General features: G+C 40.2%; 1 protein-coding gene across 2 annotated transcripts in view; it reads left to right on the top strand.

Moving 5' to 3' along the window:
• Positions 1–27,233, top strand: part of LOC140467272 (metabotropic glutamate receptor 4-like) — a 1,248,646-nt gene that overhangs the window by 244,157 nt on the left and 977,256 nt on the right. The window lies entirely within an intron of this gene.

The following is a 27,233-nucleotide window of genomic DNA, read 5'->3' as shown; positions in this document are numbered from 1 at the left end:
CTGCACACCTACATGAAACACGTGTTTGTTGTTCATTCATTGTGTTACTCCCACCCCACTGTCACTTTGTTTACCAACATAAGGTCAAGTAAACATTTCTTGCAGCTGTGTGGAATAAGAGCCACAATGCCTACCTTCTCTTGTGGCAGTTTTGTGATGACAGATGATTTATGAGATGACAGAAAAATGACTCTTTCATAGTATAAATCATCTGATTTAAAGCACATAAGGTACTAAAAGATAACCCCCTCTGTAATTCTTGGAGTATTGAATCAGCTTTCTGTAGTGCACGATAATAATTGCAACTTGTCAAAACTGATGACACTCCTGGCTCTTATTTATGATCTTCTAACTCTGCTACTTGTGCAAACAAGAAAGATTAGAGTCTGAAAGTAGGGGACCGAAATATCTGTGACAGTGATTTAGTAGTAAATTCTTATGGGTTGAATAAAATTGCTGATGAATGGCTGATATAAGGTGGCAATGAGAGGAAGTTGTGTTAGTTAACACTTGTGCATATGCACTTAGAAGTTATTTTACAAAAGATGTCAATTATTCTATAGGGATTGACTAATTTATACAAAGCAGCAAAAATAAAAACCTGCAGCTGGAGATATGAGGTGACAGATTCTGTGTGGGATGAGGCATCAGCTAGTTATTAATGGGAAAACAAAGGGATATGGAGGAGGCTATTACAGTTCTATACAACTAGGATCAGCTGTTTTAAACTTACATGAGTTTTTCAATATTGTATTTGTGTTTAGCTTCAGCACTTTTCCAAGGCATAGAGTTCATAATCATGCCACAACTTTCTAAAAGAGAACTGAATTAATCAGCCCATTTAACTGAACACCCACTCACTGCATTGCATGGGAAAGGTAGCGCGTCAGAAGTTTGAGATTAGCTGTTGTTTTATCAAGCAATTGATTTTATTCCTGAGTTCTGAGGATGGGTCACCGGACCCAAAACGTTAACTTTGATTTCTCTTCACAGATACTGCCAGATTTGCTGAGCTTTTCCAGCAACTTCTGTTTTTGTTTTTGATTTACAGTATCCTTAGTTCGTTCGGTTTTGATTAATTTAATTAGATGGGAATGATTGCATTTCAATTAAGGCTAAGACTGAAATATAATGAGTACCATCTATGAACTCCCAAGGCTTGAGAAGAATGAGTGCTCCTATGTTAGTTTCAAGACTGGCAAATCCTAGAAAATGATACATAAAGCTGCTGTCACTTACAGTACCAAAAGATACCATTTGGCCCATCAATCCAAGCCATTATCTGGCCGACCAGTCAGTTCCACTCCTTGCTCAGTCCCTATAGTCCTGAAGGTTTATATCCTTGAAGTGACCATACAGTTTCTTTTTGAAGTTATTGTTTCCGCATCCCTCATTCTCAAGGACAGCAAGTTTCAGATCATCAGCTGCATAGAATGGAAAGGAAATACATATGGTTAACAAACAGAAGTTGAGGGCCATAAAATTAAAGCTGTTCTTATATTTGTAGCCCTTAACCTTGTTCTTGATTTTTGTCTTATGTCTATGATATTAAAACCTTTTATTTACTCCAATCGATCCTCAACAGTAAGAGTTCGATATTAACTTTAACTGTAATTTTAAGACCTCCATCATTTACAACTAAGGACTGAGTTGGGAGGGTGAATTTAACAGTTTAGAAGGTGCTGACTAATTACAAGATCCATTCCATGTTTTCACAAGTTTCACAAATTATACTGAGTTTATCAAATCAAGCACAAAGCAATGATATTTAATTCACTTTCTGACACCAGCTTGTGACACTGGTTCATGGGATATGGCACAATGGTGCTTCACAGGAGTCTCCGAAACAATGGTATGATCAATATTGCCTAGATGTTCCCCTCAAATTCTCTTATGTATTTGATAATCATGTAGAAAGATCTATTGCCGAATACAGTGTGAGATATAATAATGTTGAACAATGTACTGCCAACAGGTTATGGGGCTGAGTATGAACTGTCAATAGCAGGTGGGTTAGGATATGGGCTGCATGTTTAAAGCCATCAAAAAGTAGCATTGGATTGAGTATGAGCCCATTCCAATATTCAATTAGGCAATTCATTGAATATTTAACCCAGGATTCTGCTTTATCAGTCAGAACATGGATTTCCTGAGCTGCGCAGAAGTTGTTGGGTCACTGAGGTGTAATCAAAGCAAGGTGTGCTTCAATGAAGTTGATGGATTGTGAAACCTTCAGTGAAATAGTAAATGTAGTCATGCCTAGGTGAAAATATAGCACTCATGTTAGGTGATTTCAAATTTCATGGAAGTCACTTTATCTCTTCTGGACTTCCCTCTCCTTGAGTGAACTTGCTGCTGTCAACCTTCACAATAGCATTGGAATAGCTTATGTAGTTCTACCTCTGATCAAGATCCAGAACTATGAATTCCTAGTTTAAACTGAGCAATCACCCTGTCAGGGCAGAAATGAGGAGAATTTGTTTTTACCACAGAGGGCTATGAGATTTTGGAATTCTCTGCCTCAGGTGGTGGTGGAGGTGGAGTAATTAGATACTTTGAAGGCAGAGGTATGTGGATTCTTATTAGGCAGGTGAATCCAGGCTTATTGGGGCTAGATAGAAATGTGGAATTCACAACACAAACAAATCAACCATGATTTTATTGAATCATATAATAAACTCAAGGGGCCAAATGATCTATTTCTGCTTCTAACTCATAGGTTCCAATGTTTATATGCAAAGCAAATTGGTCTGAGTGCTGTGCAGCAGAATACTGGGAAAGTCTGAGTATGGCTGTTGTCACCTGAAAGTGTTGTGTTACTCAGCTTCCCTGCCCTCCTGAGATCCTCTGGTTTCTTGGTATACTGCATTCCAATGTGAGTGACTACTCTGCTGTTGCCTTCTTGCTCATCCATTTCAATCCAAGTGATTGCCTGAATTCAAAACTCAAAGGCCAAGTCATTGTTGAACTGGAGAGCAACAGCGATGCTCACTTCAACTATGAATAGTTTCAAAAACCAACAGTCAGCCTCCCCTTTGGATACTGACGTGTCGGATTATATTCCACTCCTGTCTGATATTTTGTAGTTTACATTAGCTGATGCTGGATGAGGCTGATTTGTGGCACCAATATTGGGCTCTGGTTTTATACTATAATACACAGGAAAGGAGCAGATAAATTGGATACCAGTACAAGATGAAAAGGGTGCACAAAATTTTAAATTTATTTTCTTTTTACACATTTTTGAAATAAGTCATAACAAATTATTCTTCTGTATAAGTGAAATTATTCCAAAACCCACGGATTGATTTTGGAAATCCAGATTCTTGAATAATTTGAACTGCCATCCGCTGTTTGCTAAATAATTCATGACAACGAGAGGGTTACTTTTAAAAAGAACTATTTATCAAGCTGTCATATTTTATTGCAAATGAGCTTTAATAACGGGATTTAAAAAAATACAAAATAAATATAATGGTAGCTGAAGATTCTTGCAGCGAGGGCTTCGTGTCATGGAGGCAAATAGACTTTAAAAAGAAAACAAAATTAAATCCAAGAGCAACACTTAGGCCATGTGAGGGGGATACATTTTGGTGCCAGAGAGTTGGTTGCAGAGTGGAGCATGGATTCCTCAAATGAAACCCAGGACTTGTACAGGCTTTGTTTTCCTTTGTGAAAGTTATTTAACAGTGAGCTCCTTTATTCTTTCTATTCCCCTGTTACCTGTAGACACAGAGGAGCATTGATTCTAGGCTACTGTGAGTGATATTCTGAATTACTGTTCAGTAATGCAAGGAAAGATCGAATGACCAGTTGTCAGAATTATCCTAACATCTGTACCGAACTTGTCACTTGCACTTTTGCTATTGTTTTAAATTTGTTCTCCCTAGCTTACTGTTACCAATTAGCTGCATTTTGTTTCAAGCCACAAACTAGCTCTAAAAGCATCTGTTAGGCACTTCTGTGCGGATTGGGATGGAGACTTTTGTTTGTTCATTCTCTAAAGCAGAAACAGACTTGGCAGCAAAGTTTTTATTGTAAAACTGTTTTATTGAGATGAAGTCAGAACAACTTTAAGTTCCCACATAAACTATGTCAATAAACTTGGGTGGTGATTTGTTTAATATAGATTACAATATTCTTATCAAGGTCTGGACAATAGAGCTCATAAATAGTTTCTCATACCACTTTGATTTTTTGAACTTCAAGTGTGTGTTCCCTCCCTCCCTCCCTCTGTCTTCTCTCTCTCTCTCGTTTTTTCCCCCCTCTCTTTCTCCCCCCCCCTTCCCTCTTCCCCCCCCCCCCCCTCTTTTCCCCTCTCTCTTCTCCCTCATATTTCTGATCTTTGAATGGACTTTCCCTACTAATCAAAAAGAAACAGCATTTTTAAAATCCTGGCCCTTATCCAATTAACCCTTCCTTTTGACAATCACAATTTAACTCCTTGAATAACCAGGATATATATACTATTTGTATCTAATACTGTATCTCAGTGCTTTTACATCTTATGATTTCTTGTAGAGTAACATTCCATTCTCGTTTTTCGCAGGCAGCCCCCAAGGTCTCCAGCTTTTTGTTGGAGTAAACAACAAACTTGATACTACCATATTAATAATTGTGGTCTCATAAGCAATTGCTTGTCTGGAATTGCTAAACTCCATTGGTTACTTTATTATAACCAGTAAAGCATATTGTAATTTATAAAAGAGACAAGGCAACAACTCAACCAATTTCTGACGGTGCAGCGCCGGCAGGTAGAGTCGCAACATTGTATTCACACAGAACGTATGGGCATGCAGACAAATCCCCCTCCATTCCCAAAGTAAGTTTAATTATTCACAAGAACAAATGAGCCTATGAGTCTCCATATTATTTTGGTAATTTGCTGATACATCCAGATCGTATGATGGTGCGTTTGGCTGGAGGTGCTGTTAATTTTCAGTCATTTTGTGATATTGTCTGTCATTTCTGTTTATGTTGTCTTTGTCTTTCACAGACTGCAGGTGGTTTACATTTTTGCTATCCTGACATGTCACAGCCAAATTTTACACCAGATTGGTCACTGACTGATTTCTTTCCTTGGACTGTTTTGAGCAGTTCACACCTTCTTTGTATTTGCTGTTTTGGTTCCTCAACTCCCAGATCATCTTAAAATTCTTGTTTTTACCTGATTCTTCTAATTCTGTCAAGTTTTAAGATAGTTGGTCATCTATATTTGATCCTTCATAACTGATCTAACAACTTTCCAGCCTCTCCAGCCTGTCTTTTGAAACCTGAACCTATTCCACTTGCTGTTTCATAGTTCAGTTTGAGTGATTTACAGAATGCTATTGTATAAATTTTGCATCTCTACCTGTTTTTGTAGGTCTGTCACTTCCTCCAGCGTTGGTTCTATAGCTGTTCCTACAGATTGTGATCTATTTTACAACTGATATACTCCAGATTTTCCACCAACCTGTATTGATGATGCAGAGGTTGTAAATTCATCCTCGCTCTCTTGTGCCCTCCTGCGCACTTGCACTTCCTCCCTCCTTTGGGAAGTTTCTAGCTTGTTGGTTGTTAATCCTAATGTGTTCAGTTTATGTACACCTTTATGCTGAATTCGTAAACAATTATCAATGGCTTGTTTTGCTGCATGAGGCACCCACAAATCTAGTGACCATAGATTTAAATGCCGTTAAAACATTTTCAATTCTGTTGGAAGGTCTGCTGTGCCTCAATTTAAAATAGGGAATTTTGTGGGCATTCTAAGAAATACCACTTGACCTTCCTTTCCTTGATACCAATCCAATACACACCTTCATCACTGGCTTTCGTCAGTTCAGTTAAACTGGATTTTTCCTGCATTTTCTGTGTCCTCTGACAATGTTGAACCAAAGACTGTCTGGGGCACTTTAGCGTGATTTAAGAGTGTTGACCATGTTTCCCCCCATGGGTCATTTTGCTTGCTAACTGATCAAGCAAGATAGGCCTCATCAGCAGGACGTTATCCCTCTCCTGCCATCATTTTATCTTCAAGACAATTGTGTAATAATCAATCACTTTTCAAGGATTGATTAACCTGTGTGGGTTAGTTTATTGTTTGCAGTAAATCGCATTATAATAAAAAAGAAATCCCAACAAACCAGAACAGAAATTTCTGGGAGAAACACGGCAGGTCTGGCAGCACCTGTGGAGTGAAAGCAAAGTTAATGTTTCTATTCCAGTGACCCACTCAAGTCACTGGATTCAAAATGTTAACTCTGCTTTCTCTTCACAGATGCTGCCAGACCTGCTGAGTTTTTCCCAACAATTTCTGTTTTGGTTTCAGATCTTCAGCATCTGCGGTTCACTTCTTTCTCAAAGCAAACCAATTGGTTTCTGTTAGTGCAGTTTGCAAAACCATAGCAGACCAACTGGCAGGCAGGAACTGAAACCTGCATCTACAAAGCCCATGACATCACGAAAGGTGAACTCCCTTAAATACACATTTATCCTCCCAGAACTGCACTTCATTGACACCTTTCTGTATCCTAATTCATTATGCTACAAAGAAGTTATCTGATAAAAGCTGGTATTGGTTTTATCAAAGTCAGATTTTAACAATCAGCATTTTGACTGTTAATCTAAATATCTTGCACTTCTTTTATGGTAGAAAAGCGGAATACATTCAATTTTTCCTTAAACACCTAATAATAAAGATCAGTCTCAGCAATCCTCTCAATGGATTTCCTTGGTTAAATAGCAGAATAAAAGGTCATAAGCCCCAAACAGTGCATGACACTGATAAAACTCCACTTAAGCCTGCTCACATCTTTCATCACCCAAATCCCACCATCAAAGGTATCTATTCCCAACTTCCTGAAATTTCTATCTTGTAACTGGGCTATTTGCTTTAAAAACCCTGCACACAGAACTTTGTGGTCTAACTAAGTTTTGTTTCTGGTTCAGTGTAAATTCCATACTTCACATTCTATACTCCAAGAATAATGTCTTGTACTTTATTTGGTTTATATAAGGCCCTAACAACTTTTTAAATGTTGGAGGCTGAATGGGTGGGGATATGCTCCCACAGAACTAAGATTTTAGTTGTAGCTTTCTGTAGTTGGTTTGATCTTGAAGCTAGAATTGGAAGTTGTTTTTCCTCTCTCCTTACAGCAAAAAGCTGGGAGTTCTGTTTCTACTGCTAGAATTGCATATGAGACTATCTATTTCACTAAATTCACATTCGTCAATGGTGTGTTTATTGGATGTTGCTGTAATAGAACAGTTAATTAGTAGGTTATATGTATTATGCTGTTAGGGCCTCACAAGCTTTTTACATTATTGGCTTTGCACAGCCCACTTGTTACCTCTTTTGCAACCTTGCTTCATTTCAAAAAAAGGACAAAGTATACCACCTAAAGCTGTAGGATCATAACATTCCTTTCTTTTCCATCCTTATTTTTCTGCCTTCCACTTTTCCTCTGTCCTTTCTGTCTTTTGTTTTCTATTGTTTCTTTTTCTCCTTTCTCTGTCTCCATCCTCAGGCTCCTATTCCCCTGCTGTTCTAATGTAAACCATTCCTTCATGAAACTGCAGCAGCAGCCTCTGTGATATTGGTCTGAGTTACGAATGTTTGTTTTACTGCAAATAAGGGTTATCTGAAACATGACTTTAAGGAAAATCGCATTACTTTGAGGTAAACTCTAATATTGTTACTTCCCGTGCAATATAATGTCTTTGGCAGGTGGTCATAAATGAAATGTACTCTACTTTAGCACTGCTGTTAGCAGATTGACCAATAACAAATGCACAGAATCAATATGTTAGATTTAGTTCTGTGCAATGCTGACCTGATATTGGCTTTAATATGACTTGGAACCAAAACATAATGGGCAAGTTCGACTATCTGATGCATTTTGATGCTGAGTGATTTATTTCTTGTATTACTGAAATCTGTACTGGAATGTGAACATAAAATTACTCAAGGTAAATTAAGGTATATGCAAAGCAACTTTCATGTTGATGAAATACAAGAAGATTGGCCTTCAGTTTAGGAAACTGAAGTGTCACAGATTGAAAGTTTATTTGGTGTTTGCCCCAATTTTTCAATTTTTTTTAATAAAGTATATTTTGATTTTCATCTTGCCTTTCGAATTTAGTCAGTGGGCTGGTGAAAAGCATTTTGTTTGGAAAATTCCTAATGTGAATTGGTGGATCTTTAAGTCTAGAGTATGTCTCTGTCCACTATAATTCATTCTATCTTTTTCAGCTACTTCATTAATCAGCTATAATTTTACTTGCTGAATGAAACATTTTCACCTGTCATTTTCTTAACCACATGAATTTGCACATTCATTCAAATCTTTATATGAATATAATGTGATATCCCTGTACAAAGATGTCACACTCCACTTAGAGTCATACAGATATGTAGCAGGGAAGTAGACCCTTTGAACCAACTTGTCCATGCTGACCAGATTTCCTAACACACTTGGCCCATATCCCTCTTAACCCTTCCAATTCATATACCCATCTAGATGCCTTTTAAATGTTGTAATCGTCTCCACCATTTCCTCTAGCAGTTCATTTGATACACGCACCACCCTCTGCATAAAACAAGTTGCCCCTTCGGTCAATTTTAAATTTTTTCCCTTTAACCCTGAACCTGTGCCCTCATTCTGGACTCCCCCACCCCAGGGAAAAGATGTTGTCCTATCTGATGCCCCTCATGATTTTTTTTTAAAACCTCAGCCTCCAGTGCTCCAGGGAAAACAGCCCCAGCCCATTCAGCCTCTTGTTATATCTTAAACCCTCCAACTCTGGCACATCCTTGTAAATCTTTTCTAAACCCTTTCAAATTTCGCAACATCCTTCCTATAGCAGGGAAACCAGAATTACATGCAATATTCCAAAAGTGGCCTTAACCAATGTCCTGTATGGCTGCAACATGATCTCCCAACTCTTATACTCAAAGCACTGACCAATGAAAAAAAAGCATACCAAAAGCCGCTTTCACAATCTTCTCTACCTGCGACTCCACCTTCAAGGAACTGTGAACCTGTACTCCAAGGTCTCTTGGTTGAGCAACACTCCCCAGGAGCTTACCATTAAGTGTATACCTCCTGCCCTGATTTGCCTTTACAAAATGCAGCACCTCGCATTTATTGAAATTAAACTCCATCTGCCACTTCTCAGCTCATTGGCCCATCTGATTCAAGATCCTGTTGTACTCTAAGGTAACCACCTTCATTGCCCACTACACCTCCAATTTTGGTGTCATCTGCAAACTATACCTCCTATGTTCATATCCAAATAATTTATATAAATGATGAAAAGCAGTGGACCCAGCACCGATCCACTGGTCACAGGCCTCCAGCCTGAAAGGCAACCCTCCACCACCACCCTCTGTCTCCTACCTTTGAGCCAGTTCTGTATCCAAATGGCTAGTTCTCCCTGTATTCCATGAGATCTGACCTTGCTAACCGGTCTACCATGAGGAACCTTACTAACGTTCATATAGAACAGTCCACCACTCTGCCCTCATCAATCCTCTTCTTTACCTCTTCAAAAAACTCAGTCAAGTTAGTGAGACATAATTTCCCACGTACAAAGCCATGTTGACTATCCCTAACCATTCCTTGACTTTCTGAATAAATGTAAATCTTGGCCCTCTGGATTCCCTCCAACACTGACATCAGGCTCATTGTTCTAATGTTCCCTGGCTTTTCCTTACCACCGTTCTTCAATAGTTTGAGTTTCCTGGTTTCATGGGCAGTGGGCCAAAATAATTTGTTGCATTATTTCTTTAGAATAGGAGACAGGAAGGTAAATCTATGTACCATTACAAACCCATTCCAGGTACAGTAATGGAGAAATTTTGCTGTAGTTGTGCATCCAGTGGCAATTGGATAGTTTGATATGTTCATTTTTTGTAGGCAAAGTTGTATTAAGTGTCTGTTATTAATATCACACGTAGAGAACTGAGAATCAAGAGCTGAGTAAACAGGACGAGTACGTACAGATCTTCCGAACCGTTTAAAGGATTGTGAAATAAACAAGACAAGGACTGAGAAAGGATTATAAATAAGATTGTGTGCAAATTTGATGCTGTTTGAAAGAAATAAAGGAAAGGCAAAGAAAAAGCAATGGGAGAAATAAATATGACCTGTTTAAAATCTCGAACAATTTAAACCTGAAGCACTTAATGGTCATGTCCTGGGGAGTGGTCTGAACAGAGACCTTGGAGTGCAAGTTCATAGATCCTTGAAAGTGGAGTCACGGGTAGATAGGATAGTGAAGAAGGCATTTAGTATGCTTCCCTTTATTGGTCAGAGTATTGAGTAAAGGAGTTGGGAGGTCATGTTGCGGCTGTACAGGACATTGGTTAGACCAGTTTTGGAATATTGTGCACAATTCTGGTGTCCTTCCTATCAGAAGGATGTTATGAAATGTGAAAGGGATCAGAAAAGATTTACAAAGGTGTTGCCAGGGTTGGAGGATTTGAGCCACAGGGAGGGGCTGAATAGGCTAGGGCTGTGTTTCCTGGTGTGTCAGAGTCTGAGGGGTGACCTTATAGAGGTTTATAAAACCATCAGGTAATGGATAGGGTAACTAGACAAGGTATTTTCCCTGGGGTGGTGGAGTCGAGAACTAGAGGGCATAGGTTTAGGGTGAGAGGGGAAAAATTTAAAAGGAACTTAAGGGGCAACTTTTTCATGCAGAGGATGGTGCGCATATTGAATGAGCTGCTAGAGGAAGTGGTAGAAGCTGGTATAATTACAAAACTTAAAAGGCACCTGGATGGATATATGAATAGGAAAGGTTTAGAGGGATTTGGGTCGAGAGTGTGGTGCTGGAAAAGCACAGCTGGTCAGGCAGCATCTGAGGAGCAGGAAAATCAATGTTTCGGGCAAAAGCCTTTCACCAGGATAGCAATTGGGAGAGATTACATTAGTTGAATAGACATGATTACTCAGTCCATCAGGATCCACAATAGAACATCTGATCCCATCAGATTTCACGCAGGACTCCTTGATTCTTCACATAATACTATATGACAACATCAGATTTGGTGGTGCATGATGGAGTTTCCAATATTATCCTTTTCAGTACCTATTGTATTTATAAAGGTAAAGACACCATCATCCTTCCAGACCATAGATTGCTCTATCATTGGTGAGAGATGACTGTTGGTGCTTTAGTCAGAGGGTACCATGCCTCAGGTGAGAGAGAGAGAGAGAGAGAGAGGTTGCGAAGGAGAGTCCTTCAGAATAACTTCAGTTGGTGCAGGAATTGAACCCGCACTGTTGGCATTGTAACCAGTCATCCAGACGAGTAAACTAACCAACCCCTTTATACAAGCCAAAGATTTGTCTCTCATTTGTAATGCCATTTGTGTCTAAACAAATAATAGCAAGGACTATTAACCTGTCTGTTCTGTCAACACAAATGTCTAGATCATTATTTTGCCTTTCTTTAGATGTTTCATAAACAAATAGTAATTCTGATTTTTCCAAGTGATGGTGTTTTATTAGTATTTTCATTAAGTCAATTAAAAGCAAACACAATATTAAAGTTTTGTAGTTAAAATCAATAAGCCTTTTTGGACAAGTTTGACAGACTGATTCAAGGAAAGAGGTGATAGAGGAAGAAACATTGTCTCACTAATGCCTTGTATAGTTGCAGCAACATTTCCTTACGTCTAGGGGCATAGAGTCATAGCATGGAAACGCACCCTTTGGGTCTGATCCTGAATTAATCTGGTCCTATTTACCAGCATTCGGCACACATCCCTCTAAATCCTTCTCTTCATGTACCCATCCAGATGTCTTTTAAATGTTGTAATTGTACCAGCTTCCACCACTTCCTCTACCAGCTCATTCCATACACGCCCACCTGCTGGGTGAAATGTTGCACCCTAGGTCCTTTTTAAATGTTTCCTCTCTCACCTTAAACTTATGCCCTCTCATTTTGGATTCCCCTATCCTGTGGAGAAGACCTTAGCTATTCACCCCATTTATTTATACTCCTCATGATTTTATAAACCTCTATAAGGTCACCCCTCAGCCTCCAAAGCGACAGGGAAAATAACCTAATCAGCTTCTCCCCATAACTCAAATCCTCCAACCCTGGCAACATACTTACAAATCTTTTCTGAACCCTTTCATGTTTCCCAACATCCTTCTTTTAGCAGGGAGACCAGAATTGAATGCCGTATTCTAAAAATCACCTAACAAATATCCTGTACAACCGCAACATGACCTCCCAACTCCTCTATTCAATGCACTGACCAATAATAAAAAAAGCATACCAAATGCCTCCTTCACTATCCTATCTACCTGCAACTCCACCTTCAAGGAACAATGAACCTGCACTCTAAGGTCTCTTTGTTCAGCAACACTCTCCAGGACCTTACCATTAAGTGTATAAGTCCTGTCCTGATTTGTCTTATCTACATTAAACACCATCTGCTGCTCCTCGGTCCATTGGCCCATCTGATAAAATCCATTGTACTCTGAGGTGACCTTTTTCACTGTCGACTACACCAGCAATTTTCCTGTCATCTGCAAACTTACTAACGATACCTCTTATGTTCACATCCAAATTGTTTCTGTAAATGAAATACAAGCAGTGGACCCAGCACTGATCCTTGTGGCACATCACTGGTCTCAGGCCTGCAGTCTGAAAAGTCTAAACTCTCTATTCCTTTAGCAATAAATGCCAAAACTCATTTGTATTTCTTGTTATCTGCTGTACTTGCATGTTAGTTTTCTGTGATTCATACATAAAGACACCCAGCTCCCTGTGCACAAAAGCACACTGAAGTTTCTCTCCATTTAGATAATAAGTTGCTTTTCCATTCCTCTGATCAAGATGGTTGACATCACATTTATCCATGTTAAACTACATCTGCCAAATTTTAGCAGATTCATCTAATTCCGTTTTTTACTATCATCTAATCATCCCTGTGCTCAATGTTTCTTGATTCACAATAATAACTGCTCCCGAGATAAGGAGTAATTCATGTGAATTCCCTGTAAATTGCACTGTTTAAATAACCAATGTAAAATTAAATCCAGTATTTATTCTGTACTTTATTGTGATTTGTAATATTTAATATTTAAAAATAAATTATGTTTACTGCACATTATGATTAAAGTTTTGTTTTAGTATGTGCATCAGTACGAGTCACATTTGAAGAATGAAATGATTCTGCAGTTGTATTCTGAGCAATATGCTGTGCCTTATGTACGTGAATGATGCTTAGATGGCTTGGATCTTTAATTTCCATACACAAGGAAGGAATACATGCATTGATAGGGTGGGAGGTGGGGGAGAGTGGGGGGGATGTTGTTGCGGGCTTCGTCAATGAAGCCTTCTGTATTTAAACAATTTCCCACACAGCTACAATACCATTGCAGCTGTGAGTCACAGGTCAATCTATGGGAATCCTCTCCAGAATGCTAGCCTGCCAACCTCAACCACAAATCATTTTAAATAATTTTGACCTTCCTCAGTGGGCACTTCCATCGTGAGACTGAGGGTGAGGGTGACAGCACACTGCCCTTCTGTTGGTCCAGATGGGTGACTGACCCACCCATTGTTCCCAATTAACTGGCAAGATGATGCAAGGAGACTGGCTTTTGATCTCAGCCTATAAAAAATGTTTCAAGTCAGTCAGATTCTGCCTAAGTTTCAGATATATCACTTTGTATCAGAACTGCAAACAGCCAGATGAGGAACAGATTTTAAGCAAGTGCAGAGACAGGGAAAAGCAAAAGAGAAGAGGAGGACAGAAGATCATGAATGGCAGTGATTTTGATTCTTGAAAAGCAGGAGTGATGAAATACCAAAAGAGAAATGGAACAAGAGAAAAGAGATTGGCAATGGAATAAGGAATAGAAGTTGGTTCTAGAGCAATTATGAATGACAAAGCTAACAGCCCCAGCTGCCCAAACAAAATTAGGTGCCATGGTTACAATATGAACTCAATATTTTGTGTTTTGTCAAAAGATCAGGTGTTGAAACTTTGAGCTTCATTCGAAGAAATTAGCAAACTGAGAGATTTGATGTAGGCATGGACCGGAGAATTAAATGACAGCCAACCAAAAGCTCAGGGTCAGGCTTGCAGATTGAATAGAATTGAATCGCAAAATGATTACCCAATCTACATTCAATGTAGAGGACACTACATTGTAGTCAGTAAATACTAAATTGAAAGCAGTACAAATAAATTGCTCTTCTACGTATAACGAGCATGTGCGACCTGGGGCAGTCGGAGTAAAGGAGGTATTGATTAGGTTTTACATCTTCTGTGCTCAGATGGGAAGATAGTTTGAGAACGAGAGGGAGTGTGGAGGATATTAGGGAGTGGATCAAGATGTTGTACAACAAATGATGCCTTTGGAATGCTGAAAGGGAAAAGGAGACAATGATGTTTTGTGGTAGCAATGTACTGAAAGTAGGAGAAATGGAGGAAGATGGTTGTTGGTGAAGATTGATGAGGCGGACAGTGAAGACAATGGAAACTTTATGGTGGTTTTGCAAGGGGAAGGAATGAAAAAAAGGCAGAAGTCGATCCAGTGATCAATCAAACATCGTATCATGGAATCCTCACTTAATGAAGCCAGAAGACACATGGAAGTACTGGAATGGAAAATGAATTGTCAGTACAGTTGAGACTGAGACTGATAAACTGAAAGAATGAAAAAGAGTTCTTGCAGGAAGCAGTGTAAAACCAAGTATGTTCAAGCAGATATGTGAGCTCATTACTTTTCTAGATCCTGATAGTTGATTGATTTCTACTTGCACTGACTTTTCCATTCTGCTAATGAGATTGCAGGGAAACTTGGATGCAAACTGACAAGACATGATAGGTGCATGACTGGGCTTCATTTTAAACATAACTTGATTTTGTCGTTACAAGAAATGCCAGTCAAAACTAAAGAGTCTCATTTTGCTAAGTAGTATTCTCACCCAAAATATGCATCAAGAGTACAAAGCAATCCTCTTCACCATGGAGGAGAAAGTGAGGGCTGCAGATGCTGGAGATCATTGTCAAAAAGTGTGGTGCTGGAAAAGCACAGCCGGTCAGGCAGCATCTGAGGAGGTGGGGTTGTTTAGTGTGTGTGTGTGTCCCAGAGATGTTCTCTGAAACGTTCCGCAAGTTGGCGTCCTGTCTCCCCAATGTAGAGGAGACCACATCAGGAGCAATGAACTCAACAGATAATGTGTGGAAGTGCAGGAAAATCTTTGCCGGATGTGGAAGAATCAACCCCACACCGCCCTGTGGCTGAACACTTCAACTTCCCTTCCCACTCCACCAAGGACATGCAGGTCCTTGGCCTCCTCCACCGCCAGATTCTAGCCACCTGATGCCTGGAAGAAGAACGCCTCATCTTCCACCTTGGGACCCTCCATTCACACGGGATCAATGTTGATTTCACTAGATTCTTCATCTCCTCTCCCCTCACCTTTATCCCAGATCCAACCCTCAAAATTGGAACTGCCCTCTTGAACTGTCCTACCTGTCCACCTTCTTTCTCACTTATCTGCTCCAACCTATCGCCATTCATCTAACCCCACCTTCATCTACCTATAGCATTCCCTGCTACATTACCCTCAGCCCCAGCCCACTCCCATTTATCTCTCAGCCCCCTTCAGCCTCCTCTACATTCCTGATGAAGAACTTATGCTCGAAACATCGACTGTCCTGTTCCTCAGCTGCTGCCTGACCGGCTGTGCTTTACCAGTGCGACACTCTTTTCATTTCACCATGTCAGGGAACTGTGTACCACTAAGACATTCATTTCTAGACATTAAAGATATCTGAATTTGGTTGTACATTGTTCAGATTGTATTGTATAGCTATTTACCGTGCAAGCCTCACATCAGGAGTCACAAAAGCAATTGCATTAAACAATTGGGAGAGTAGTTAGACAGCTGACTCTCATGACTATTCATTAACTTAACATAGTTAGCAATTCAAGACACAAGTATAAAATATGCAAATAATTAGTGCTTATTGACAAATATTTTACAAACAGCTCAATTATGTTAAAATTCCGCATTAACTGATTACTGGATATAAATGTGAAGGTATCATTGATGGATCTCAATCAGCAAGACTATTATAGACCCCCTAGTAATTGATTAAAATGACTTGCAAATGTAACAATCCTTTAATGCTTCTCATTTGGATATATAGAAAATTTCATTTTTTATCCTAATAACACCAAAAACCTGTTGCCAGTTGATAGATGGATACATTTATTTTGCTTATTCAGCTAAATAAGAACAAATACACATTGGCATACTATTGTTTGGGATAATGAGCAGTTACACAATTTGCCAGTGGTCTGTCCTGCTGCCTCAGCATTTCTCAATATTTATCAATAACTTAGATGCAGGAATATAGACCATTTCATTGACACCATTAAATGATGGGAGCAGACTGTTTCAGAGTGACATTGATGGATTATGTGAATGAACTAAACTCTGAGAGATCAAGTTCTGTGGGGAAAGTGTGGGGTGAACCACTTTGGACATAAAGGTGGGTTAGAATTAAATGAGATTGAATAACGTTAATACATTTAATCGATGAGCGAGTTTCTATTGCTTTTTGTGAAGAGATGGTTCAATACTTTTTGTGTGGAGATCTGTTCCTCACCATCTGTTTTTAAGGTATGTTCCCTTATCCTCAACTTCCCATCAACAGCAAGTGTTTCTGTTAGCCTTGTTAATTCCTTCTAAAATTTAAAACCTCAAGCAAGCCACCCAGTAATCTTTGATATTTCAAGAAACATTGGTCGACTATGTATCATCTCTTGTTGTAACCCTTTTTCCATAATCCATTTTGTATTATTTTGTTGGAGGCTCCATTTTGGCAGCCTGTCTGCACACTTGGGTTGGGGGGTGGGGTCCCCCTTCTCTGTCCCACCCTTCTCTGCCATTTTAATTACACCCTCCACACTCGCACATTCATTGTCACCATCCTACTAGTGCTGTGACGTTGTCCCAATCACTTGTATTTTCAGTTTCCTGCATTGCTTCAGGACTGGCATCTGCTGAAGTTCCAGCAGTGACCATTGGTGATGCTGCTTAGACTGAGGAGCTGTTCATAGTTTTTGGAGGGGGTCATCCTGCCTCAGGATTGGAAAGTGTTCCATGCAAAATAGCAGCATCCTGTCCAATAGGAGGTAGTGCTGGACTTCCCCCTGACTTTCTGCCAGTGCGCTGCATCATCAGCACTGTGTTAAATCCCAGTGAATGACTTGCAGAAATCTAAGTGGGAGGAATTACCAGCACTGCATTGCTTCTCACATCGAGAACTTGCTATTAAACTTTAACATTGTGATCTCTTAATTGCTCAGACATAAATAAAAGATATGAAAATAAAAAGTTATGGAGGCAAGATGGCCATCCTTGAATAATAATTGAAGATAATTAGAGTTATTATGGATAATGAGAACAATATTTATTGTCTGAAATAAAGCGGGGGGTGGCAGGGCTCAAAGTCCTCTCTACAGTCCATTCTAAAATGTGTTGCTTAAACAAAGGTGATGCTGTACTTGCATTGTATTAGCAAATTGATTTCAGCATGAGACTGTTTGTTTGAAAATATTGGCGCAATTATTTTCTATTGATAGCGAAATGTAACTGATCGATGCTAGAAAGTAGCAAATATCAAGGAAATAACAAGAAATCTTTAGGATAATACAGATCAGCAATGATGAGGCAACCTCAAGCTTCTTTCTGTAATGACTTCTGCAGGTTAGAGATGTATTTTCAACAATTGCTACAGTTAATGACTATTTGTAATGAGGTGAACAAAGCAAATCTATTCATTCATGGGATGAGGGTGTAGCTAGTTAGACCAACATTTGTTATCCATCCCTAGTTACCCAGAAAGCAGTTAAGAACCAACCACATTGCCAGACAATTAGCCAGTCCATTGCAAGCTGAGGTACTCCATTGTACATGAGCACAGAGTTCATTTGACATCCACTTTCAAAGGTTTATGTTTCCAGGATGACCCCCTCCAAAAGCTACGAACAGCTTTCCCTGTTCTTATATCTTCTTCTGTGCTTTAATCTCATTGCTATCCTGCACTTGTTCCATATTTGCTTTCTGATTTCTTCGTCATTCCCTTAATGCAGCTGTCTGTTCATATTTTGTTGTGAATAGAGCTAATGGTCTAACCTCAAGAGACTATTCTGTGTTGTTCACTCAGGTGTAGATTAGATTAGATTAGATTAGATTAGATTACTTACAGTGTGGAAACAGGCCCTTCGGCCCAACAAGTCCACACCGCCCCGCCGAAGCGCAACCCACCCATACCCCTACATTTACTCCTTACCTAACACTACGGGCAATTTAGCATGGCCAATTCACCTGACCTGCACATCTTTGGACTGTGGGAGGAAACCAGAGCACCCGGAGGAAACCCACGCAGACACGGGGAGAACGTGCAAACTCCACACAGTCAGTCGCCTGAGGCGGGAATTGAACCCGGATCTCTGGCGCTGTGAGGCAGCAGTGCTAACCACTGTGCCACCGTGCCGCCCAGTGTAGCACTGTAGTAAGTAGATGGCTACCTCAACGAACCATGAGGTCTCCATTATGGACCGCCTTGTCAGTGCTCTGCATGTTTTGTTGTACAGGGAAATGTGTGTTGCTATTATTGGGCAGGTATACCAGCATTACCCCATCTCTTGAGTTAAGACCCATTTTCTCCTTAAGTCCCCAACCAAGGTGCCAGCCATGGGTGGAATGTTGGTCACAGTAGTATCCTTGCTAAGAAGGTAAAAGGCATGAATCTGTTCAAAAATATTGGCGCAAATATAGATTCTGCAACAAACCACAGCAGAGACCAAGAAGCCCCCTGACAGTGGTCACGGTGTATCAGATTGCATTCGTGCCACAAGAGAGCGAGAATCTTTTGCCCTCTGATTAATTTCCTTGAATTGTGTGAGGCACGTTGTCAATGCAGACTCTATATATGCCCAGAACTGTACCAGCTGCTGGATCAGAGCCTAAGATCTGCAGCCGTGGTAGCTGTCCTCTCCTGATGGCTTTGAATGAGCTGTGAATTTTTCCTATCCCAGCCCTACATCAACAATGGAAATTATCATTGGATGCAGTAGTGGCTATCATAAACTCTCAGTGCAGATGTAAATCAGATTGGTTCCATGTCCAGAGCACCCTTGGAAGTCTCACATGTACTGTGTTGTTACAGCCAGTGTACACCATTGTTAAAGATGGTGCCATGATCTCATCATGATCTCTGTGCATTTGAACCACAGACACTTTCACACCACATTCAAATTCCCTCCATACCCAGCTTGTCCTGGTCACCAGATACCATTCCTCTCTCTTTAGGCTCCATCCCCATCTATTGTTTACTACCCCCAACCCCCCACCGTTCTGCATATAGACCAACATTTTCCGAGCTACCATCAGTTTTGAGGAAGAGTCCCTGGACCTGAAATATTAACTTTGATTTATCTTCACAGATGCTGACCTGCTGAACTTTTCCAGCAACTACTGTTTTGCGGATATGATTCAAGTGTAATATCAGAGGGTTTGGAAGGCAAAGAGGAAAATCAGAGGTGGGGCTGTATAGGGTGGGGTTCCATCAGTGGGATTGGTGGAAATAGCCCAGCCCAAGTAGTGCAAGGGTATGAGGAGATCCTGGGCTGGGAGTTCAGGGTATCCACTATAAGAACATTCATTGCTATCTCTTGCTACTTGCTAGAAGCAGCTGGCAGACAATGCCAAGAAATTGCACAGTCACTGACAGTTTGATGGACAAAAGCATGGGCTGTATTTCTGTTGGATGGCAGGACATTGGAGGGTAAAGGCATCAATCATGCAACTGCATAATGCAAGTAAAGTTGCTTCAATCTCACTCTCATATTAGAGAGAGATGACCGGTGGTGATTTAACCATATCACAGGGGAGGGGTGAGATTGAGAAGGAGAATCCTTCATGGCAACTTCAGCAATTGTGGGAATTAAACCCATGCATCACAAATCAGTCCTCCGGGCATCTTCATTTGCAATCATATCATCATGCATGTGAATTTGCATGCAGTGTGAAAACGTCTGTGGTTCAAATATTGGCCACAGGTGATGCTTTTGCAAGTGCACAGAGATCATGATGAGATCATGGCATTGTCAATAATGTAGACTTCCATGCCCTCTTGTTCTGTTCTGCTTATTCCCTCACTCTTACACTTTGGCTCTCTTGGTGTCATGGTCCTTGGCTTCATCTCCACATACCGTTCTGCTGTCCTTCTCCTACCCCCACAGGCTTAAATACCCCCACTTCCTATTGCCAGAGACTACATCTCTTGCATGGCACCCCCACTGCCTCCAACACAGTCACTTCAAGGTCCAGCTTTTCCCATCTCCCTGTCTCAATGGAACGACCGCCCAATACTTGTTATTCTCCAATCCCATGACCGACGTTCACAGCGCAGGAATGACCAGACCCTGGACTGCTTACCTTGAAAGTCCCCAGCTGATGGTATTACCCTTGCATGATTTCCCCAACTGCTTGCCAAGGGTCTACAATATTGAACATAGCTCATTCCCTGAGCTGTAGTTGGACATATCTCCTTTCTCAAAATGCATGACTGACTGACTGTGGCCCAGCTCCTGGACTGTGTGCAGAGTCTGCCCTTGACTAATGGCCCCAAGATCCCCTGAGTGACTGCAGCCCCTGTTCACTTGATGGAAAACTATCCCACACATAAATGTTGGCCTTGGTAACAATGTCCATTTTCTGAAGATAAATTTGGAGATATAGTCACCTGAGCAGTTGGAATACCATGAGCTGGATTGTTTGATCACTTTCGGGGGGCAGTTAAGAATCATCCATATTGATATAGATCTGGAGTCACATGCAGGTTGTGCAAGAGTGATCACTTTCTCTCGTGAAGGATGTCAGTGACCTTGCTGACAGTTTAGAAGATTCTGATACGCTCATGGTCGTTTTTACGAAAAGCAGATGTAGAAACAAATTGGATTCACATTAACAATCTGCTGTGATGGATTTGCACTTACGATTGAATTTTCTCCTCTTTATAATTTTTCCTCACAGATCAGAACATTTGGACCGTGAACCCTGATTGGTGCAGCAATGGGGCTGCTGTAGAATCTACTGAGAGGGTTCCAAAAGATATTTGTACAGTTGAGGATGGTAGGGAGATTGAGGGGGAGAGGATACTTTGGAGGGGGCAATGATGCTTACATTGTGAAGGCTGCTGACTGCCTTTCTGTACACTTAGTGAAAATGGAGTCAAGGGAATGGGGTGGGAGAGGGCAAGGACAAACTGGATATTTGGAATGGCCAGAATATATGGCAGCTACTCTTTCACCATGACTGCTTTCCATAACATCAACCATCCGGAGATAATATACTGTTGCAAGTGTCTGCCTGTGGATGATCGGAAGCTTGCCAATTTGCATCTATATCGTGTAGGTTTGAATATAATCTCCAAGGAGCTCTGACCTCCAGCCGAGCCTTCGCCTCCTGTGAGTTGATGACACAGCAGAGAGTTGAGGGGGGAGGTCCTGTGCACCACTGCTAAAGTTCTACTGCCCTAGGAAGATGTTTACTAATTGCTTCATGTGCATTTGCTGCCTAAGCAAAATGTAGAATGTGTTGGCATTCCAGTCTGATGATATTTTTTTCCCCCTAATTTTTCTTGCCTCACTCAGCCACTAAACCTGCCTCCTATGGGCATGGTAAATTCTTCCCCACTGCATCTGCATATATCATCCTCACATCCTCTGCTTGGATCAGAATTATGTTCAGAATGCCTCACTAAAGAGAAGTATAATAATTATTCAGGAAGCTTCTTTATGAGAAGTGGCTTGTATTTGTCACTATAATGACAATGGGTGTAACAGTGGCTCACAGTGTCAGGGGCCAAGATTCGATTCCACCATCAGGTGATTGTCTATGTGGAATTTGCACATTCTCCCTGTGTCTACGTGGGTTTGAGATCCAAAGACAGTTCAAAAATGTGCATGTTAGGTGGGTTTGCCATGTTAAATTGCCCATAGTGTCCAGGGAGTTCAAGCTGGGTGGATTGGCCATAGGAAATGGTTTACAGGGATAGGGTGAGGGCGGGGATGGAAGATTGTGGGTCTGGTGGGATGCTCTTTGGAGAGTCAGTGTGGACTTGATGGGCCAAATGGCCTCCTTCCCCACTATCATTATTCTATGATTCTAATCTGTATTTTTTTTACTGAAAATGTACTCAATTGCATAACATTATTATGCAAAAGAATTTTGATTCTACACACTTCGTAAATGAATTCTATGATTTAATGTTGTGAGGTGCACCTTTTTTAATATATCAGGCTATCTTAAACATATTGGTTCTGAGTGCTCCTTCTAACTAACGTAGTGGGTTTACGAGCTGTGTGGCATCCTCTTCAATAAACTGCAATGTATTTGGTGGTCTGTTAATTAATTCATCATGTGAATTACTGAGAAAGGGAAGAGAAGCTGTAAACAAAAAGCATCCGAAAACTAATTTTTAAGACAGGAGTAAAATATTTATTTTGCTGTGTAACCAAGAGTAGCATTAAACACCTTTTCGACGAGATATCATGGGTATGAAATACTCAGCACATGTTCACCATTGATCTAATATGCTTCATCTTCAACTGAAGAAGAGAATATTCTGCTGTACTAACGTGACAGCTAACCTTTTCTTGGACTTGACAAAACTGCTGAAGTAATGCCAATTAACAATAACTTCTGGACAGTTTTTTGCTGTGGGCTTGTGTCCATTGGGAACTGGGTTGAGATAGTGAAGAAAGTAAATTTGCCTGAGACACTTAACAGCTGCCAGGCAAATTAGGATTTATGCTATCTTCTAGCATTTCATTCAAACCTGAGCTTTAAAGATAAAAAGATAGTGACAACATGGCAATGTTCTGTCCAATCCCCAATAGCAAATTGATTCATGTGTTTAATGGGAGACAAGAAACAGACATGCCTAATGGCTGTTTGGAATTTTACTTAAATTGCAAATGCCAATAATACTCTTGCTGACAAGCTGTTGGCATCTTTAAAGTTTGATGTACTCTGAGTTGTAATATCTCACAATAAATTGAAATTGTTTAAATTGCGTATATAGGGTGGTAAAAAGATAGATGTTTATTGTGCCAAAACAAAGAAAACATGCAGGAAAACACTTCATTGTTATTTGAGCTGTCAGCCCGGCCTGTACCTTTTAGGTTCACTTAATTTATGCTTGAAACGGCGATAAATGAGTTTATAGATTCATTGGAGCTTTTTGTAAATGCACAGTAAACTCCAGATCTGTCAGAGCTCTGCAGGTTCGGCTTGTAACATGACTCATTTATGTTGCTGGAAGTGACATTCAAAGACAAGGATAGATTCCCTGAAAACAAAAGGAATATGTTCAAGCCTTGGGCAATATTATTAAATTTCTAGAAGTATGTGGAGTCTGTAGCTCGCTGTGGCACTCTTCAAAACAATACATCAGTCAATCAGAGTTGACTTGACAAGCGATCAGCATCTTTTCCTCCTGTGGTATAAATCGTTGTGGTCATTTGAGATTTCCTGTGATGAGCACAAGATGATGGCTGTGCTTTTTGTTTTTAGCAATTTTTAAGTTCTCTACTACCTGACAACAGTTTTGCGCTGCGTTGCCACTATTATCTGTCACCCTATCAAATTTTGGAACTTCCTTCCAAACTGCACTGTGGATGTACCTGCAGCAGATGTACTGGAGCAGCTGAAGTAGGTGACTGACAAACACCGCCTCAAGAGTAATGCATAATGGCACAGGCTTTACCAGTGATGCCCACTTCCCTTGAGAGAAATCTCTTTGAAAAAGTCACAATTGTTCTCTTGCTAGTGTAGTTTTCAATTCTATCCCAACTCCTCATACTCAAGCTTGCTTCAAGTCTATTGCTAACTGGATGCACTGTGTGTGCGCTGTACATCTCCATTAACGGTATCAACTGGCATGTTATTTTTCCTTTGTGACTCTAAGTTTTGTGGAGCCTCTCTGATGCTGTGATTTGAATTAGTCATAGAAATTCACAAAGCTACATTTTGTTTCACTATTTTTAAAATGCCAGGTTCCATTATCTCAAGCATCCTCAGCCCAGTACCACAGTAGCACCAAATATTGCAAATGGAACAGATCAGCACACAAGGATATTAAACTTTTTGCATATCTTATAAAACTCAAATGATTGATTCTGAGATAAAATTGAGGGACTTGAACTTTTCAACCATGGCCTACTTTCCCTTGAGTGAATAATTGTGAAGCTCTGCTGGTTAAATGTCATTTAGTAATGGTTTGAGTATTTTAAAACATTTTTTTATCTAACGGGAGCTTGGGAAAATATGGCAAATTCTAGCATTTGGTAGCAATAAATTTCAAGGGAAAACAATACATTGGAGAGTTTTGTTTTAAAAAGGGCATTTTCTTACTGACAGGTGTTGAATGCTTTGACAGTGTCCAACAAAATACACTCTCTTAATATCATGTGAAAATATCAAAGAGGAGTTGTCATTGATGTTCCAAGTAGTTGTGACTGGTTGTGTCTTCAATTTAGTGATATACTGAAATGGTTTTGAAATAATGCCATAAGACATAGGAGCAGAAATTAGGCCGTTTTTCCCATCGAATCTGGTCCACTCATTCTGCCCAATTTTCTCTGTGATCTTTGATCCCCTTAACAATCACGAACCTGTCTATCTCGGTTTTAAATATACTCAATGACTTGGCCTCCACAGCCACCTTTGGCAGTGAATTCCACAGATTCACCACTATCTGGCTGAAGAGGTTTCTCCTCATCTACATTTTAAAGGGTCTTCCCTTTACTCGAAGGCTGTGGCCTCAGGTCCTGGTCTCTCCTGCTAATGAAAACATCTTTGCAATGTCCACTGTATCCTAGGCCTTCAGTATTCTGTAAGTTTCAATTAGATCCCCCCATTTAATGTTCCTCATATGTTAAGCCTGCAATCTATAGATACAGGAGGCAGAAGATCAAAATCAGCAGATAAAATTAAAAATGTAATTAAAATTCCACTAGTTCCTGACTTGAATATTTAGCAATAAGAAGTGATGTGGTACTTCTGAAAATCCTATTAACCACATTTGAGATTTCCTGTTACTGCTGTTACAGGAATTGCTACCACAGAAGGGATTGTCACTTAGATTTCTCACTGAGCTTTCACTCAGCCTTTTAATTATATTGTAGTGATTCATGTAACGTCTGCTTTGTTCTCTATCTTTTATTTTCTTCTTTCTCTTCTTTCATTTACGTGTATGAACTTATGAACTGATGAATAAGAGGCAGAAGTAAGGCCATTCAAGCAGATCACAGTTGATCTGATTCACATTTTCATGAATTTTCCATTCACATCTCCCCCCAGTAACCTGTGATTCCCTTGCCTAACGAGAATCTACTCTACCTTTCTTAATAATATTTAATGATCCCAGCTCCTCCACCTCTGAGGCAGTGGGGAAGAAAATGTCCTCACCTCTGTCCTGAAAGAGTGCTGTCTAATTTTAAGAACATGCTCCCCTAGTTCTGGTCTGACCCACAAGAGGAAACAACCTTTCCGAATCCATTTTGTCAAGAGCATTCAGGATCCTATAAACCTAAATCAAATCACGGCTTGCTTTTCTGTACTCCAGTGAAATCAGGCTCAGGCTGCCAATATTTCACCATAAAATAACCGATTCATTCCAGGTAGCAAGCTCGTCAACCATTTAAATCATTCCTTAAAAAGAAACCCAGATTCGCACGCAGTATTAGAGTTGGAGTCTCAACGAAGCCTCGCATAAAAGATGAATACTATCCTTCCTTTTTTTTATATTTTATTAAACAAATTACAAAACAGTTTACCAAAAAGAATTAACATTTACTGCTGTATACAACAGCAATTTTACAAGGGAGAGAAGCAGCAAAGCCAGGCCCCAAACCCTACCGTTCAACCAGTTTACAGAGAGATGAGGACAAAACTCAAATCCCAGTTTCACATATGACAAGACAGCAACAATGACATTTGTACACAAGACAATCCAGTTACATAAAGAAAGTGCAGACAATACAGATCCAGCAAGCCCCCCGTCCTTCCCACCTTCCGGCCACTCTAAGGCAGCCCACCCCTACACACCTTCCAGCTCTCAGTCCACCCCCTGCCCCTTCCAGCTCTCAGTCCGCCCGACACACCTTTCGACCACCTCTGGGACAGCCCGCCCCGGTACCTGCCTGGGGTACTATCCTTCCTTTTATGTTCAATCCTTTCCCTAACACAGGATATCATTCTATTAGCCACCTTATTAATTTACTCTGCATCCATTCAAAGTGTTTTGAGATTCATGCACCAGAACATCAAGATCCTGCTGCAACTATGAATTCTGCAGTGTTCTCCATTGAAATAATACTCTGCTCTTATTCTTTATGCCAAAAAAAAACAACTTCACATTTTCCCACATTATAATCCGTCTGCCTGATGATTGACCAGTCATTCAACCTAGTGATATCTGTCTGCCGCCTCCTTATGCCACTTTCACAGGTTGCTTTCTCACCTGTCCTTGTGTCATCTGCTCCCTCACTGCATTGTCTTAGTCCATACAAAATAATAAGGTTCGGAGTCCACAATCAAATCCTCGCTGCAGAATTCTACAACGCAGAATGCATTTGTTAATTCCTCCACCTAATTCAGGGAGGTTTAACAGATATGGGGCTAGATATTTAACTTGAGTGAACTAGCTGGTAATGTGCACCAACTGACTGGTTGGCTCACCATGCCAGGAACAAAGAGGTTTATTTAGAAGCACTAGCTTTCAAGGTGCTGCCTCCTCGTCAGGAGGTTGTGGAGCAGGACCAGAAGGCACAGAATGTATGGCAAAAGGATTACAGTGTCACTGAGTTGCAATGATATCTTAAACTTAGATTAAGTCTTGCAGTTTTTAGGATGCAATGTGCTGGTTTAAACTTTTAAATTTGTAAATTTGAGAACTCCTTTTAAGTAATATTCTCAAGGTGGCTTCAGTTTATCTAACGATGGGTGTTAGCTCAGACAATGTATTGAAGGTTTGAACTTAAAGTCTGTCCCAGTGTTAAGTCAGTTTTATTTCTAAAGTGGGACTTATAGAATATTACATGGATTTATGCAGTTTTTTGAGCAAAATAAAATGTAATTCTGCAACTTTGTCTATGCCAGTCCAACACTGGCGCCTCCAAATCAGGAACAAA

This window comes from Chiloscyllium punctatum, chromosome 45 (assembly GCF_047496795.1).
Source record: "Chiloscyllium punctatum isolate Juve2018m chromosome 45, sChiPun1.3, whole genome shotgun sequence".
In the NCBI taxonomy this organism is placed as follows: domain Eukaryota; kingdom Metazoa; phylum Chordata; class Chondrichthyes; order Orectolobiformes; family Hemiscylliidae; genus Chiloscyllium; species Chiloscyllium punctatum.
The sequence above is the reverse complement of the archived record's forward strand: the minus strand, read 5'-3'. Positions and strand labels throughout refer to the sequence as shown.